Source organism: Nanorana parkeri, unplaced genomic scaffold, assembly GCF_000935625.1.
Source record: "Nanorana parkeri isolate BGI_ZX_2015 unplaced genomic scaffold, ASM93562v1 scaffold2911, whole genome shotgun sequence".
Taxonomy (NCBI): domain Eukaryota; kingdom Metazoa; phylum Chordata; class Amphibia; order Anura; family Dicroglossidae; genus Nanorana; species Nanorana parkeri.
The window spans coordinates 87,502-92,166 of NW_017309179.1; the positions used below are offsets into that span (position 1 = coordinate 87,502).

At 43.9% G+C, this 4,665-nt stretch overlaps 1 pseudogene; it reads left to right on the forward strand.

Annotated features, from left to right (window-relative positions):
- The window catches only part of LOC108802515, an 8,227-nt pseudogene extending 4,458 nt beyond the window's left edge, over positions 1–3,769 (forward strand).
- The last annotated feature ends 896 nt before the right edge of the window (positions 3,770–4,665 follow it).

Consider the following 4,665-nt stretch of genomic DNA (forward strand, 5'->3'; position numbering starts at 1 on the left):
GCCAGACCTGCAGGCTGCATACAAGTGATCTCAGCGACATCACCGAGATGACTTGTTTAACACAATCGGCAGCTTTCCCGCTTTACATTTATCTCTGCTTGCCCAAAGCAGGGCGAAAATGTAGAAAACAACTACCCGCCCGGCGCCCGGAACTTCATGTCCCAGGCATCGGGAGATAGGAATTCCACAACCCTGCTGCCCCGAGGCCGGGCCTTGTGGAAAATCCGGCTCTGAGAACAGCTACGTTACGCACTTGGCACCCTAAAATTTCCATGCATCTCTAGAGTGTTCGGGTTTCGCTGGAAGAAAAGGCGGCAACCCTATCTCTCGCGAGGGTCAGGGAGTCGAGATGTCTGAAAGCACCAGCCACCAGCGGACCCCCTTCCAGGTTCCCACACACACCTTACAACCATCGCAAGACTATTGTCTTGCGATGGTTGTAAGCTAATTGAAAGCTTGTACGATCTGCCCATCTTGAGGGGCGGGCTTTCCGATGACTGCAAACGGGTGCGCACACCGGCCTGTTCGGCAGATGTCGAACAAGCAGGCCACTAACCCGCCAAGAATCGTGCGATTCCCGACGGGTTTTCAAGCCTGCTTGTTCGACGGAAGACGTCGAAACGGTCGCACGCCTTCCGTAAACTTTGTGATTATCGTACTATCGCGGGATCTCGTACGATAATCGTACAGTGTATTGGCACCTTATGAATGGCACCTTGACACACCTTGTTGTTGTATTTAAATTTTCACTTTCTCTTGGATATTGTTTCAGAGATTTATAAGTATTATTAAAATCACATTATAGTTTTTTATGATACTTTTGTGTCCTTTAGGTTTTAAATGATGAGTAATCTGTATGAAGTTGGATGAAGTGTTCAACGTAATTAAAGAACGAGGCAGCGAGCAAAATAAATCAATGTGAGGGGCAGTTTCTACAATTTTCACAAGGTGGTGATCTTGCTTAGAGTTGGTGCAACGCAGACAGGAAGTGATGTAAGGGTATGTAAAGGAAGTTCCCGGGTGAAAGGTGAATCTGGAGGAAGTAGAGAGGAGACATTGCTGGAACTAGCTGCAGAGGAGGTAAAAAGATATTATTTTATATTTACACCCAGTAACCCCCCCCCACGTCATGTCCATCCTCATCCTTCATAGTCACTGTGATATGTGTTATGGTAGCTCCTTCACATATATTCTACTCTCACATTAATATATATATATATAAGTAAAAGAAGCCGTCTGAGGTGTGAGAACTCTGGAGGAACTCTGTGCTGACATTATTCATCCCGGGACAGTCTAGATAATTCTCTGTTCATCATTTCTCTACTGAGAAGAGCATCTTATGTAGAACAATTCGGTTCGTGAACAGGAAGTTCAGCAAAATCTTGCTTCCGTTGGCGAACTCCGCATCAGATGACGAACACGACCACAGCCATCTTCCCCGCTCTGACACTGCTCGTGGCTTCCTCTGGCCGTGATTGCTGTCTGATCGCAGTTTGATTTGGTATGCTTCTGATGTAGATCTCATGACATCAATGAAGATGGACAAGGACCAAACCCATATGACTGAGAGGATACTAGACCTCACCCTGGAGATCATCTACCTGCTGACCGGAGAGGTGAGGAGGATTCTGGGAAGGATCAGTTGACATTTCTCTTTATTAAAATACAGACCTGTCTAGAGAGGTTCCTGTGAAGTCTCCAATGATAATTGTTACTATCTTTCTTTACTCAGGATTATAAAGTAGTGAAGAAAACATCTGGTGAGCCAGTAACACCCAGCAGATGTCCCCACAGGACATCACCCATCACAGAGCCTCCGCCTCACTGCCGGACCACAGAGGTAAACAGAGCCAAGAAGATTCTAGAAGTCACCAAGAAGATGATGGAGCTGCTGACGGGAGAGGTGAGCAGTGCCGGGAATTCTGGGACATGATCCAGGAACAGACAAGGGATGTGTCTGGGTGGTGACTGTATCATTGTGTGTGTCAGGTTCCTATAAGGTGTCAGGATGTCTCTGTCTATTTCTCCATGGAGGAGTGGGAGTATCTAGAAGGACACCGGGATCTCTACAAGGACGTCGTGATGGAGAATGAGCCGCCCCTCACATCACCGGGTAAGAGGAGAGAGCAGTACGGAGGGTCCACCTAGTTCCCCCATCATCTGATACACACATAGAAACAATGTATTCAGTCAGTGTGTGTGTTTCCTACAGATGGATCCAGTAAGAGGAACCCACCAGAGAGATGTCCCCGCCCTCTGTATTCCCGGGATTCCACACAGGAAGATCACACCATCCCCCACCATGATCAGGTAGACAGTACTGGGAGTGTAGACCGAAAAATGTAATCTAAACTATGAGAGAACTTTATTCTATGTGATCTCCTGTTATTTTCTGTACCTTTTCACGATTCTATCATCTTTGGGGATTTAGGATGAAGAACTGAAAGACATGAAAGTTGAGGTTAAAGAGGAAGAAGAAGAGACGTTGGTGAGTGGAGCTCAGCAGTCTATGGAGGAGGGGGAGATGATTATGAAGAGTAAACAGGAGGAATCTTCTCTACATATGGACACAAGTAAGTGAAACTAAATACAGAAACAGGTCACAGTTTAATTTCTCTTCTATGAGTATATATGTGTGTGTATATATATATATATATATATATCATGTCACACACGTGAGGGATATTTATAACATTTATTTAACACTTTCTTCCCAACAGATGGAAGACATGTCCGGAATACTACGGAGAGACATCTTATATTATCTACAGATTGTTATGAAGGAGATGATGACATCACACAGGATTCTCCGGGAGTGAATCCCATTACTCATAATAGACATCACAGACCTTCCCATTCAGAGACATCAATGGATCCCTCTAATCCTGAGGAATCTTCTGACCAATCACAGACTCTTACTCCAGATGTCCATCTGAGATCTCACAGTGCGGAGAGATCAATAGATCCATTGAATTCCGAGGAAACGTTACGTTATGGAGTTCACACCAGAGAGAGTTCACTGTCAGGTTTGGTTTGTGGAAACCTAGTACTTGTTAGAATCGATAAAAGCAAATCAGCTGAGAGTCCCTCATTTTCTCCTGGTAATGAGAAATGTTTCATTCAGAATGGAGAAGTTCTAAAACGCCAGAGGATTCAAAAGAGTGAACGTCCTTTTACCTGTTCAGAGTGTGGGAAAGGTTTCAGCCGTAAAGGAAAACTTACTGCACACCAGAGAATTCACACTAATGAGCGCCCTTATGTTTGCTCAGAGTGCGGGAAAACTTTTATTGAAAAAAGAAACCTTATTTTACACCAGAGAATTCACACTGGCGAGCGTCCATTTTCTTGTTCAGAATGCGGGAAACGTTTTACTCAGCAAATTGTACTTCTTCGACACCAAATTATTCATAAAGGTGAAAATTATTTTTCATGTTCAGTGTGTGGCAAATGCTTCTCTAGGAAAGGAGGCCTCGTTGAACACCAAAAAGTTCACACTCGGAATGTCCTTATTTCCTGTTTAGAGTGCGGGAAAAGTTTCACTAAGAAAGGAGGACTTATTAGGCACCAGAAAATTCACACTGGCGAGCGCCCTTTTTCCTGTTCAGAGTGTGGAAAGAGTTTTACTCAGCAAAGTGTACTTTTTAGACACCAGAGTATCCACACAGGTGAAAAGTCATTTTCATGTTCAGAGTGCGGGAAGTGTTTCTCTAGGAAAGGAAGTCTGGTTATACACCAGAAAATTCACACTCGGGATGGCCCTTTTTCATGAGTTTAGGAATTATTGTACACAAAAAAGATAATTTAATAAGCTAAGTGTTCAGTTGATAGAACAACTGTATGAAAAAAAATGAGTTCATAACAAATGTGATATTTCAGTCATAGGTGAAGTCTGATGGGCTGAATCATCTGTTGCATTGGGGTATCCCTACTCTTTTATATTCTCCATGTAATAAAGAATTTCCAATCAGACAGAGAACCCCATATAATGGGCGGAGCAGCAATGTAGACCCGGGAACTCCAGAGATATATATGACTAGCACACTTTCCTCTGATTCTCTGGGTAAGGGGGAGGGTTCCTCAACAGTATTGAAGATTTTAGGGGTGTGGTTTGATAGATAAAGTCCAATCAGGAATAACCTATGGCAATACTGTCCTCAAAGGAAACAGTGCTGAGCTGGTCCCACAATTCCAAAGACGGCAATAAAGCACTATACTGTGGTAATACATGGGCCATTAGGACAGCACATGGGCAATAGTCTGGCAGTTATGACAGGTGGGTAACACAACGGCAATCATTACAATACATGTAGCAACAAACGGGCAATCCTGATAATACATGGGCACTGTACCAATATGGGGGCTGCAAACATACAATGACGGCAATAAAAAGACAAAGAAAAAAACTGGAACTCGGTCTGCCTATTATTTTTGTGTTTTATTGAAAAATGTGTATATTGATGACTGCAGGAAGTGTCATACATTGGTGGTAAGTGAAGGGACCACTCACCTCATAAGTGCAAAAGGGTCCCTTACATTGGAGGTAAGTGGCAAGAGTGGTCTTACCGTTACAAGATATTTGCTGCAGAGAGGACATCGGGAGGAACCTGCAAGATAAGCTACTGTAGACAGTGAGGGGAGAGCTGTCAGAGAATGTAGTGTGGATGG